This window comes from Protopterus annectens, chromosome 9.part0 (assembly GCF_019279795.1).
Source record: "Protopterus annectens isolate FY-2018-M chromosome 9.part0, PAN1.0, whole genome shotgun sequence".
NCBI classification, from domain to species: domain Eukaryota; kingdom Metazoa; phylum Chordata; order Ceratodontiformes; family Protopteridae; genus Protopterus; species Protopterus annectens.
The window spans coordinates 1,164,165,159-1,164,179,660 of record NC_056743.1 but is presented as its reverse complement, the minus strand read 5'-3'; positions in this window follow the sequence as shown (position 1 = coordinate 1,164,179,660).

Here is a 14,502-nt window from a genome sequence, read left to right as displayed (position 1 = left end):
GTCTCAAAAATTGGTTTTTCAAAACTTTCAAAATGAGCAGAATGTTAAGCAGTTAAGCACTTGCCCCGAAAAGGAGGGGGTACCAAAAGACCATGCACATCAACCATAGAGAGATGATGGCCATTATTTACTCCCTCCAATTCTTATTCAGAATACCAACTCTTGCTTCCCAAAGACAACTAGTATTTTGTGCTCTAAGGAGGCCCTTATTTTACATGACATGCTGTTCGGTTAACAAATACAGTTTGCAATAAAATATGCAATAAAGATGAATAGTATGGAGGAATCTTTGGAAAATAGTTTCCCACACTTACCCTTGCCTGCTGAACAGAGCAGAATGGGAAAGAGGAGGGCTGCATTTTTTCTGATGGGCAAACAAGTTGATCTCTAGGTGCCCCACTCCTGGAAGACCCTGATCAGAAAATTATCCCTTTTGCAAAGATCCACAGCTGTGAGTAAGGGAGTTTGCTAGCATATTCACTTCCTTCAGGAAGCGAGCAGGGGCCATGAAAATCCTGGCTACCACAACATCAAATATGCTCACGTGTATAAGCTTAGGCACTTCAATGTGTCTATACTTTGGAAGTGTCAACTTTAGACAAACAAAAGAGACCTTGAAAAGCATTTTGCTCTGCTATCATAAAGGCAATTCTCTTACATGACACCAGAGAGGACTTCTTCCAACTCATGGTGACTCCACAAAGATTTGCAACCATGGAGGCTGCAAGCCAAGGAAATTGCCAAGAAATCCCCAGACACATGTCATGAGGGCAAGAAAACAAATGGATCCAAGTTTCTTCTACGAAAGACCTTGGCTACTGAGTTGCTATCCTAACAAATATGCTGAAATTAGAAGAGGGATCAAAAGGCAACATTGACTAGTAAAAGTAAAGATTATCCACAGCAAACTGAAGGAAACTTGTGTGTGGATTTTATGCAGTGAGATGTTAAAAAGGATTTCTTCATGTCCGGCAACACCATCCAGAGTCCTGTATGTAATCAGGAGAAAACCTTCAGGACAGCCGCTACCCAGAACAAGAAATCCAAAGTCTTGCTTGTTGAAACTGCTAAGTTTCAGAATGTGAGAGAAGCCTCCTATCAGAAAAAGGAAAGTACTCACTGGCCATCCTCAAAGGAACAGGCACTAGAACCACATTCTGTTCCACAAAGGGGTTAGAAGTGCACAATAAGGACCACAAGGTCACCAACAGCAGCCACTTCTTGGGGTAGACCTAATGATTTTAGGACACTTTACACGATCAGAATCTACAACTCTTCTGTCACTGGTTATGGCTCTCTTATTGCACAAACAGAACACTGGCTTTCTATAGATGGTTATATAAAGTTAACAGGATGGTGACTACTGCAGCGAAGGTGAACCTTTTGGGTTCGATGTGTCAAAAAACTCGGAAAATACCTAACTTGATTACACTTGTGTGTCAACCCCCAAAACAAAAAAAATTAAAACAAAATAAATTAAATAAATAAAAATAAAACAGCATGGCTCTCAATACATCAGGGATAAATCTCAACATTATCAGGGACAAATCTAGAAATAAAAGACATGGACAGTTTTATACTACTAATACTATTTATCTGAAATACGTGAATTAATATACATTTTCTGAAGTAAAATTAATCTATAAATCTGTCATTAAGTGTAAAACGTTGCCGGTTTCAGGAGGGATTAAGAGGAACAGTTGACAGGAATGTAAAACGTACAGCTGTGTACACTTACCATAAATGTATATGTTTGAGTGTATTCACTGTTGCAGTCATTACATTTGGATAATCCTGCTGGCAGGTTGCCCTCAGCCGGCCTGAAATCCAAAGTCTTGGGTCCTGCATCGGCTGCTGTCACCCCTTCCCTGACGTCAGGTCGCAAGGGGTATAAAAGAAGCAGCCAACGCCATTTTCTTTAGTTTTTCTTGCCCCAGATGTCAGGTGCCCCCAAACAGTGTAGCCGAAATTTATATATGTATAATTACATGCACCAATATAAAATTTACCTTCATCTACAAGCAAATACACCACATAGGTTGTATAAATCAGAGAAGGAAAGATGGGTTCCATCAGAAGAAAAGGGAGTGCAACAGTGAATACACTCGAACATCTACATTTATGGTAAGTGTACACAACTGTACTATGTTCTTAGTGTTTCACTGTTACAGTCATTACATTTGGGGAGAGTCCCAAAGCTAAGGTTGGGAGGCTGGAGCTAAACAGCATTAGGAGCGGCTATGAGGCCCTGCAGGACTGCAGTGGCAAAGCCTGCCCTGGATTTAGAGTACAATGGCATATGATAGTGCTTTGTAAAGGTGTGCACTGAACTCCAAGTAGCAGCCTCTAAAATGTCCTTGGTAGGTACTCCCCTGAGAAAAGCTGCTGAAGTGGCTGCAGCTCTGGTTGAGTGTGTGGTCTAATGTCCTTGGGTACTGGCTTGCCATGGTGTACATAGCAGAAACGAATGCAGTGGCCTATCCACTTTAAAAGAGATAGCCTTTCCTTGTGATCCTGCAGCATATGTCACTAGTAATTGCTCTGTCTTTTTGAAAATTTTGGTTCTGTCCAAGTAAAATCTAAGCTATGTCCAAAGAATGCAGAATTCTCTCCCCCTTGTTCTGTGGATTTGGATAAAAGGTTGAATAGTTTGGTTGAGAGCCACACTGGACACCACCTTAGGCATAAATGTTGAGTTTGTCCTCAGACAGACCCTGTCTGGATAAAAAATGATAAAAGATTCCACAGCCATGAGTGCCTGTAGCTCTGAAACTCATCTTGCAGAAGTTATTGCTAGGAGCAGAGCTGTTTTCCAGGATAAAAACTTATCTGCAGTAGCAGCTGGCTCAAAAGGAGGCAGGGTGAGTTCTTCCAAGACCTAGTTGAGGTCCCAAGCAGGCATTGGTGATCTCCTTGGAGGTCTTAAATTTTTGGCTCCGCTGAGGTACTGCTTTAATAAGGGATGAGAAGATTGGTGGCTCTACATTGTAATGAGCAGAAATGGCAGAGGCATGAATTTTAATAGATGAAAAAGATAGGCCTTTGTCCAGCATCTCTGTTAAGTATTGCAAAATCTGAGGAATATCTGGCACAGCTGTATCAGTTCCTTGTGCCTGGTTCCAAGCACAGAATCTCTTCCATTTTCCAGCATAAGATTTTCTAGTACTAGGCCTTCTGGCTTCCAAAATGACATCCATCACAGCTTTACTGAGAGGTGTGTTTTGTATGACTACATTATTCGCCATGCTGTCAGGTTTAAAGTTCTGAGTTGGCTGTGCAGGATCTGATTGTTTTGCTGGGACAGTAGCTGAGGTATTTGAGGTAAGGTCCAAGCTGGGCATTGAGACAAGCTCCTTAGTATTGGATACCAGTACTGGCATGGCCAGTCTGGGGCAATCAGTATCATCCTTGGCTTCTCCTGTCTGACCTTAAGGAGTACCTTGGGGAGGAGAGGCAGAGGGGGAAATGCATATACCAATAGTTTTTTCCAGCTGAAAGATAAGGTGTCCACTTTCCATGCTTGTCTGTGATAAATCCTTGTGCAGAATCTCTTTAGTTTGTAGTTGTGAGAGGAGGCAAATAAATCTATGTCCGGGCATCCCGATTTTCTTGTTATCATGCTGAAGACTTGCGGGTCCAGGTGCCACTCGTGGGGATCCATGAGGTTTCTGCTTAGTTCGTCTGCCAGAGTATTTTTCCTTCCTGGCAGGAACTGTGCCTGCAGATATACTTGCTAAGTCAATGCTGTTTCCCACAAAGTCATGGCTAGTCTGCAAAGGGGGTAAGAATGTGTGCCCCCTGCTTGTTTATATACCACATGACCATGGTGTTGTCTGTCTTCATCAGTAGTTGTCCTGGATGAAGTAGGTCCTTGAAGGCTGTCAGGGCATTTTGAACTGCTAGCATCTCTTTTTGATTGATATGTAGATGTATTTAGTTTGAGGTCCATGTGCCCTGAATGAATCTTCCTGCCATGTGGGCCCCCCAGGCATAATCTGATGCATCCGTTGTTAGTGTCTGCCTAGCTGGGGGTAATGTGAATGGCTGTCCCTTGTTTTGGTGGCAAGCCTTTGCCCACCACTGAAACTCCTGTTGCAGGCAGGGAATGAGAGTAATCAGTTTCCAGGCTGTGGCAATGTTGAGTCCAAACACTTTGTAGGTACCATTGAAGTTTCCTCGTATGCAGTCTTGCATATGGAATTAGTAGGATGCAGGTTGCCATGAAGCCCAAAGCCTGCAGAATTTTTCTTGCAGATAACCTGGCCTTTGTTGCCAACATTTTGAAATAGGTAGTCAGTTGCCTTTGTTTGTCTGGCATGAGATAAGCCATCTGGGCAGTGGCATGAGATAAGCCATCTGGGCAGTTGTTTTTAAGATTGCACCCGGGAATATTATCTCTTGAGACGGTACTAGTTTTGATTTCTTTTCAATGACCATGTACCCTAGGTGTCTTTTCACAAATGCCAGATGCTGGAGAAGAATGCCCTTGTTCTCTGCTTGAATTAGACAGTCGTCGAAGTAAGGATATATTTGTATTCCTCTTTGTCTGCAGAATGCAATTACTGGTGCCAGGCACTTTGTAAAGACTCTGGGCGCAGTAGATAAGCCAAAGGGCAGTGCAGAGAATTGGTAATGCATTGAGCCAGCCCTAAATCTGAGGTATCTTCTGCATATTTGTCTGACTGGGACATGCAGGTATGCCTTTTTTCGGTCTAAAGTCACAAGCCAAGCGTTATTGCCTAGCATGGGCAGAAGCTGCTGCAAAGTCAACATCTTGAATTTTGGTATATCCAGGAATGTGTTCAAAACAGATAGGTCCAGTATTGGCCTCCAGGCCTTGTCCTTTCTGGGTACCAAGCACAGTCTTGAGTAAAATCCTTGTCCCTGCTCTTGTTCTGGTACTTGTTGAATGGCCCCAATGTCCATGAGGGATGAGACTTGTTTTCGTGCCTCTGCCCATTGATTTCTTGGCAGATCTGGCCAGCTGTTTGCCTTTGGCAGGGTATGGAAATGGAACTTGTAGCCTTGTGACACGATGCTTAGGACCCACTTGTCCTGGGTTATAATGTGCCAATTTTGAGAAAAAAGTGCTAATTTTCCCCTAAAGGTGCTGCCAGGAGATAAGTGCTTGGTGCAGGCAAGGGGAAGTCATTGTGACTGTTTCCTGTATGGTTGTGATTTGTCTTCTCCAACTTTGGAGGTAGAAGCCCCCCACTGCTTTGAGCGGTGTGAACCTTGCGCCTGGGATCTGCCTCTAGGGCATATGGATCTGCCCCTTTGAGGTCTGTCTGTCACAGAAAAGGACCAACTCTTTGTTGGCCAGTGTCTACTAAACCTAGGTGGCTGTACTTGTAAAAAATCTTTGACCGTTTTGCATAGATTTAGCTTTGCCCTCCATTTTCTTTAACACCTCTTCTGCCTTAACACCAAACAAAGTATCATGCTGTAAAGGTGCATCGAATAATTTAATTTTAACATGATCAGGCAGATTTTGTTCCTTTAACCAAGCATGCCTCCTAATTACAGAACCTGTAACTGCGGCCCTGCAGGAGGACTATAAAGAATCAAACCCACATTGCAAATTATGCTTTCCAACTTGTTCAGCTGCATGCAATAAATCCTGCATTTCCTTGTTTTCTGCACATTCAGAGTTTAACAACATTTTCTGTTTAAGCAAAGCCATGACATGTTGCTTATATTTGAGCATATGAAACTGACAGTTTAAGGCCCTTACAGCCAAGGTAGCAGATGTGTAAACCTTTTTTCCCCCATCTATCCAGTGCCCTAGAATCTCTGTCAGAGGGGGTAGGGTTTTTTGCAGCGGAAGTCTTAACTCCTTTGGGACCCAGAAAAATAGTTTCTGGGTCTGCAGCAGGGTTTTTAAAAAGGAATTTATGAGAGTCAGGAACCCTGTAATATCTCAGGAGCTTGAGGTAAGGAGTCACGGGTAAGACTAGACTCAGAAAACACATCTACAATGTCTAACGCAGGTGGGATGGCCAGTGGATTGTGTTGAGGTAGTAAAAGGAAATCTCTGAGCCTCTTTTTAGATTCAGAAAAATCTTGGCTCTCCCAGTGGAAATGCTCCCTAATGGTATGCAAGGTTTCCCCAAAAGAATAGTCCTCTGGAGGAGAATCTGAAGGTATAGATTTTTCTGCATCAGAATCCTCATAGGGGGGAAGAGAATATTCCTGATCAGAAGAAATGGAAACTTGATCTGAAGATTCATAGTCAGTCTCTTGCCTAGGCCTCTTATCAGGAGGGGGATGGGAACCCCTGATCAAGGTAATCAAGTCTTCGGCTATTTTGAGCATCTGTTTTTTGGGCATAGAGGCCTGACCACGTGGCTACTGAGTTTGTTTCTTTGTTTTGGGAGGTGCTTTAGTCTTTGCCTTTGAAGCTGAAGTCGGTTTGATGTAAAAATGTTTAGGTCTGAATACACCCTCAGAAGCCGGTGCCTGCTCAGCGTCTCCGGACCCATCTGAAGGGATAATGTCCGAGGCTCCAATACCTTGAGTTTCCAGCGGCATGGCCGACTCCACGTGGGAGTCTGTAGCGGCCTGCATCTCTAAAGTAGCGGTCGTCAGGGGCTGCGAAAGCCCCTCACTGAGGACTGGTGAAACTGCAACTGGCTTAGTAGGCTTAGTCGGTTTTGGGCCTCGGTTGTCTCTTTCCTTTTCTTTGTGTTTCTTGTGAACTCCGGTAGTTGGATGGCTATCCAACGACATTTCTGGATAATTAAACCGGCGTCCAAAATATAGTGCGCTGGTTAAATCTAGCACAAAACCAACAACCAGAAAACGTTGTGATCAGGGCCTAGGCAAGGAATACAGTTACAATTATTAACTTTTTCTGACATCGGTCTGGAGCAAGAAAAAAGTTTCCCCAATGGGGTACTTAGCTTTATTGAAGACTTCGGATCTGAAACTCGAACATGAAAATCTCAAGAGTCGTAACCAACAGACAAAAAAACCAACTGAACTGAATTGAAAATAAGAATACCAAGCAGCAGCAACCAGATAAAAAACGGCACGGACTGTTTATTTAAAGTAAGCGCTTTCAGCTGCAATAATATACAGCCTTCCTCAGACAAAGTACAAAGCCACAGCACTACACTGTGCTTAAATAATAATTCAATCCACTTCAGCTGGCCTAAACAATTAGCTAATTAACAAATTAACAAATTCATCAAGCTTATACAGAATTAGTATAACCCCTACACATTTTAATATATAAATATATAACTATATAAAAACATAAGTATAGATATCAAGTAAAATACAATAAAATAGAATAAAATGGTTTAAATTTAATATACAATAAAAACCACTCAACGTGTATATAAATATGTATATATATATATATATATAAAATATATATGTATATATATATATATATATATATATATATATATATATATATATATATAAACCACCAACCATGTTATTTAATAACTTTACCAAGGAGGCATCATTACCTACTAGTTTATCTACGCAAGGCTTCTAATTTTAAAATACACTTAATAGAGGCAACATCATTTAGCCCTGGTGGTAGCTGTGCAGACGTTCTAACTTGCCAGAACTATACACACATTATACACATGAACAAAGTGACAATGATCAGGATTTTCTCAGGGACAACAACAGACATGGGAACAACAATACCAGGTCCAACTACGGGGGTCAACCACAGAGGAGGAAGAGACGGAATCAACGAAGGAGATGATGATTCCTCAAATGATGGGACCTACAGTTCTCACAAGCCAAAACTGTGATTTTAAAATTTACAATTACACGGTTTTGACTGTTGACCAACCAATTGTTGAATTTTTTTTCGAAAGGGCTGTCTTTTGTCCCTGATAGAAGGGGTGATTTGGTTAAAACCATCATTGACCTAAAATTATTTGTTAGGAAACTGAACTTAGCAGTTTCTTTAGGTAATACCCCTGCCCTTTGTAACACTCAGAGTATCAAGTGTTTTTAATCCGCCATTGAATTGCATTTTAAATATATTCGAAAAAGTTTGTGAAATAGATTTAAGAACTAAGCTCAATTTTTTTGCTGCAAGTAACAAAAAAACAAGTAACATCTCTAGAAATGAACTGGAATTTATTGCTTTGTTATATGACTGTAAGGTTAGAGTCATGAAACCAGATAAGGGAGGGGGGCTGGTGTTCATGGATGAATACTTGTATGATAAAAAGATGTTAAATCATCTGCAGTCTGACATATATTCAATTTCCAGTCTGACTGAGATAAATGGAGCCTATAGGAAAATTAGGGGCATCTTGGATGATTTATTTTTGGAAGGAAGTATTGATTGTAACACCTTTCACTTTCTATCCATGCCAGCTCCAAAAATTCCCACAATATTTGGCACACCAAAAATTCATAAAAACCTAGTAAATCCCCCATTTCGGCCAATTGTTGACGGGAGAGGATCTATTACTTATGCTTGTGCAAAGTTTGTAGATGGGATACTTAAACCAATGCTACAAGGCGAACCCCAGATATGTAAAGATTCCTGGGACTATTTGGAAAATCTTAGTAAAATTGGATATAATTCAGAGTATGTGTTTCTTGTAGTAGATGTAAAAGATCTATACACTGTAATTCCACACCAACTGGGTATAGATTGGACCAGGAATTTTATGCTTACTAAATTTGCTTCTTCTGTGCAGATGTATGTTGTGGAGACCCTCTTAGAAATAGTTTTATCCAACAACTTTATAGTGTTTAAGAATCAATTTTACTTACAAAACACTGGAATTGCCATGGGTTCACCATGCGGGTGCAGCTTTGCTAATAGTGTAATGGCATTCTGGGAACATCAATTTTTGTTTAATAATGAATTATATCAACAACATGTCACTTGGTATACAAGATACCAAAATGATATGTGTTTTATTTGGAATGGCTCACCGGATTTAATTTCTGACTTCATGGACAGCATTTCAATTATGACTGACTTCTTGGAGTTTACATACTCTATGAGTATGGAAGAAATGCATTTTCTAGATGTAACTATATCTAAGGATAGGGTTAATAACAAGTTTAAATCTTTTATCCATAGTAAACCGACCCACTCGAATAGTTACCTTCACTTTTCAAGTTGTCATCCTTTCCATCAAAAAAGAAGTGTGGTTAAAGGACAGCTTGTTAGGGCTGCCAGGATGATATCAGAGGAGGCTGACTTTCTTAGAGAATGTGATAATATAGGTAAAATGTTCCTGTGTAGAGGCTACCCACACAATTTAATAAAACAGTTACAAGAAGAAGTGCAGACTAAAAGACAAAACGGTCATTTTAAGCCATTGTTGGGTGGTGCATTATTGGATAGGTTGACAAAGTTGGGCACAAATAATAATAACAATGGTTTGGCATCAAACAGTATTACTTTTTTGTTCACGTATAGTATTGATTTCCAGGTTATTAGGGATATATTGACTAAAAACTGGAATATTATTTTGGAAGACAGAGCATTAGCTAAAATATTGGACACGCATCCAATTTTTGCATACAGAAGGGGTTCCAACCTAAAAGCAATTGTGGAAAAAAAGTAGGAATACTAGTAAACAAAAAATATTTGGTATGCGAAAATGTGGAATGTGCACCCAATGTAAATATGTTGCAGCTTGTAGTAAAATCAATATTAATAAATTAAATATTCCCATTCAAGGAAACTAAGAGTCAAGTGGGGGTGGTTTATGTTGCTGTCTGTGAAAAATGTCCTTCCTTTTACATTGGCAAAACAGAGAGGAAACTGAGAAAGTGCATTTATGAACATTTATATGCCATAGGAAGGAACGATTTGACAAACGCATTAGCTAGGCACATTTTTGAATATCCAGAACACAGTTTCTTATTTTCTGTTATTCATCAGGTTAATACTGACATTAGAGGTGGGCCCTGGCAGCTCCATTTAGAAGAGCAGGAGCTGTTCTGGCAAGTTAGAACATCTGCACAGCTACCACCAGGGCTAAATGATGTTGCCTCTATTAAGTGTATTTTAAAATTAAAAGCCTTACGTAGATAAACTAGTAGGTAATGATGCCTCCTTGGTAAGGTTATTAAATAACATGGTTGGTGGTTTTTATATATATATATATATATATATATATATATATATACATACACACACACACACACACACACACATTTATATACATGTTGAGTGGTTTTTATTATTATATATTAAATTTAAACCATTTTATTCTATTTTATTGTATTTTCCTTGATATCTATACTTATGTTTTTATATAGTTATATATTTATATATTAAAATGTGTAGGGGTTATACTAATTCTGTATAAGCTTGATGAATTTGTTAATTAGCTAATTGTTTAGGTCAGCTGAAGTGGATTGAACTATTATTTAAGCACAGTGTAATGCTGTGGCTTTGTACTTTGTCTGAGGAAGGCTGTATATTATTGCAGCCGAAAGCGCTTACTTTAAATAAACAGTCTGTGCCGTTTTTTATCTGGTTGCTGCTGATTAGTATTCTTATTTTCAAATCTCAGGAGTCGGCCGACCGGCACCTGCGAACTGCTTCTGCTTCTGGCACCGCGCGGCAAGAAAGACTGAAGAAAATGGCATCAGCTGCTTCCTTTATACCCCTGACAACCTGACGTCAGGGAAGGGACGACAGCAGCTGACACAGGACCCAAGACTTTGGAATTCAGGCCGGCTGAGGGCAACCTGCCAGCAGGATTACCCAAATGTAATGACTGCAACAGTGAAACACGAAGAACATCAGCATGCTCCTAGAAATGCAAACTACTTGTCCTTTGCAAAAGCACAATCATGAAGAGAAAATGTCAGCACTGCCCATTGCAGACTATCGAGAAAGTATACCAAAATAGTCTTTGAAGTTAGTAAGTTATTTACCTCTGCAGCAGTGTTGCTGAACTGGCTCCTGGCACAAAATAATTCAAAGCACTTCACACAAGCAACAAAAGCAGTTTCTTTGGTAACTCGGGTGTTGGTGAACACTGGTGTGTCACCCAAATTGTCATGGCGTGTCATAGGTTAGCCATCAGTGGACTACTGTGTGCTGGTTTCAAACTTCTAGAAACTCTGTCATGAAGCAATACTGCTTGAAATTAGAGCACCCCTTCAACTTACCAGCTATTTTTTTTTTTAACAGATTGTTTAGTAGAGAAGGAAGACACCAGATAACATTATACAGCTCTTAAAATAGCCAGTGTCCATTTTCGTTCTGACCAGGGAACCTGTTCAGAGGATATCCAACTGGAATGAGACATTCAGAATGAAAGGCCTCGGCTCACTTCTGAAAGTGGACAGCTGGAGCCACATCTAGTGTAGGCAGGTTCCTGAGCTTGCTTTCGTTACCACAGTATAAGCACAGCCAAAGATATAGCAGGCTATGAAATGCCTTTTGTAAAAGTCATGGCAAGAGTCTTCTGAATTCCAGATTCATACAGGTTTACAGTTTTCCAGAGTGTAGTCACAAAGGAGGACAGAAACTGTGACAGGTGACACAGTAAAGGAAACCATTTCCATGTAACAAAGAACAATAATTCTTACCAACACTACGAGACACTATCATAGGGTAAACTGCATAAATGCTGTGGGCCCTAGGACCAATGGTTGGGCCTTGCAATACTCAGGATGGCCTTATACTTCATCATGAATTGCAGAAGGCAATCACATTCTAGGACAGGGATGAAGCTGAATTCATACACTTTTAAGCTGGAAAATCACATCCTTAATCAGACCAATTTCAAGAATGAACAATGGATCCCAGACAGCAAGCCAAGTGACCTAGTTTAAACTGGCAGGCCTTGCCTCTGAGGAGTCTGCAAGGGGAAAAGTAGGAAAGACCAGTATTTTGCCAGCTCATGTACATTGGGGGGAAGGGATGCAATTCCAGCTATAGCCTATGACAGAGACTGAGGGCTTCAATAATGGCACCCACTGGCAGACTGTTTTCAGCTTACCTGCATTGAACTGCAGGTCAGTTGTAGGGATGAGACTGAAGTTAGGGCATAATAAAAGTTCTGAGTCCACAGACAATGGCACATCCTCTCCAAACTCCCTCACCAACTGGCAAGGCTACAGCCAATCACCTGGGGAAGGAATGGGCCAGATGGGCAGGGCAGAGTCCCAGAAATTGACTTGTGTAGCTAAACACATTACAATAGTTCACGTGTAACAAAGTTTTAGAGTTTGTTTATTGCTCCAAACACTCCAGAAGGAGCCAATGAGTTTTTTCAAATATGAAATCTTAAATGTGGAAGCATAATGTTATTTGAACAGGTGAATGCCAAAGACTCAAAAAAATGTGCTACTGATTCCCTGGCCAAATATATAACTTGAGAAACTGGCTACATTTCCTTAGGTTTAGACAGAGATACTCAGGATCTGATTAACTCCAACGCTACTCTCCAAAACTGGATTCTCTGAGTTGTTGTCAAAGCTGGCTTTTGTTCTCTCTAATTTAGGGAAGGCTGAAATATTTTGAATCTGCAATCAGAACATCAACCATACAAGGGTTAACATGGTCATATTGCAGTCTAGCACTTAACACACTTGTGCTGTGGAATGTGACAGCTGAAAACTGGAAGTAAAGTGCAGAGTCAATTATCCGAATGTAGTCTTCCAAAGTTTTTGGGTAAGAAAAATCATAACGTCTGTTATACGCATTCGCTTGCATGTGTTTTTTTGAGCTTGTAACCCACTTGTGTGTGAAAAATATTCTTTACTGTCCACTCAAATCACTGAATGGTTGAAAAGTACATTCCCTGCATGCAGGAAAAACTAAGATTTTAGAAGGGTTTTTTTTATCCAGTTCAATTAAATTGTTTGATTATCTGAACAGGTCCCAACTAGTTCGGATAATAGACTACTGTAAAATGCATAAACTGAATTCTTTAAAATACTTTGTGGGCTAGGCACACAAATATAATAAGCAGTTAGAATCTCTCGTGCCCGAGACAATAGTCTAAGCTTTCTGGCCTACAAGAGGTAGCAAACTCTTTAGGATTAATATTCTAAATGCTTACTGTTACAAATCAACACAATTGACAACGTGCCTGTCCTTTTTGACAGAACTGTTTAGTTTTGGTGGATTGGTACCTAATGTATCGCCATTTTCCTTAACAAATAAAAGGACAGAATGTGGTAAGAGTGCTATGTAATGTGTATTTTTCTTGTTTGGGATAAAAATGGTTTTGAGGTGAACCTTGGAGACTTATGGAAAGTACTCTGCAATGACCTTCACTCTTTGTCCGATATGGGGTTAGATCTGAAGTTTGCTCAGCCCGTGCTGGAACCCAAGACTGGGTTAGTTTATGTTCCAAAAAATTATGGTGTATAATCTTAAAACAACCCTCTAAAGAAAAAACTTGCCTTCTACAAGGAGCATCTCAATTTGTGCCATCAGGAGACTGAAAAAGGTTGTCACTGCATTCTGACATTTTTGTTTTCCCTGCACCTCCCCTTCTTTCAGGTAACCAACTTGGTTTTCTCTCTAACAAATCATGAGCAACTTGGTTTTCCCTCTAACAAATCATGAAATCATGAGGATCTTCAGTAGAAAAGACTTGCAACATTTAAGCTCCTTATTTCAGTTCTCTCTCTTTTTTTTTTCAGTGTTCCAACCCAATTGTTACAAGCACAAACACTATAAGAATTCAGTATGAAGTGTTTGATGCAAATGTCCTACCCACAAGGACACTTGTGAATACATTTCTGTGGAGAACTTTAAAGATACATTTATCAGTTTCTTATCAAATCACTGCAAAGGGTCTTTAAAATTTAAAATAAGCAAATGGAGACGTACCATATTAGAAATGAATAACAAAACTGATAAACATAGAATGTAGTCAAGTGACTAGTGGTTTCAAGCAGTGACAAGAAATGAAAATAGCACCTGCCAAAACTAATTTTATGGAAGGTTTGTGCCAATCTCTGTCAACACTTTCAACAGCACACACAATGCAATGGCACACACAGAGGAACAGAGACTGCTGGAGAATTTTAGTCATTTTCACAGGGATAACAGATATAGAAGCCCATACACTGACTTTATTGCCAAAACTGTTCTCCGCAAAGATACATTACTGCAATACTTGTTCCCCTACAGTCCTCTTTTACTGGACAGGTTGATTATCTTCTCTAAATTCCTAAATATACAAATGAAAAAACCCAATAGCAGCAAAACTCCTTCCTGTAAATTCCAGATAAAACTCCTGCCAATTTCCAAATCAAATGGCTATGTTCCCTGGGAGGGCCATGGCGGGATGACAGAGTGGAAAGAATTGCACTGGCAATTAAAACAATGCCACAGAGCCCCCACAGGATTAAATGAAACAATTTCTATAGCGAACATTCTTAGATTGATGTCATATGTTTAAAGGGGCAAGCGTTTTTATTTTAAACAATATATTTTTTATTGTTTATGTAACAGGTTTATGCATACACACACACACACACATATATATATATATATATATATATATACACACATATATATATATA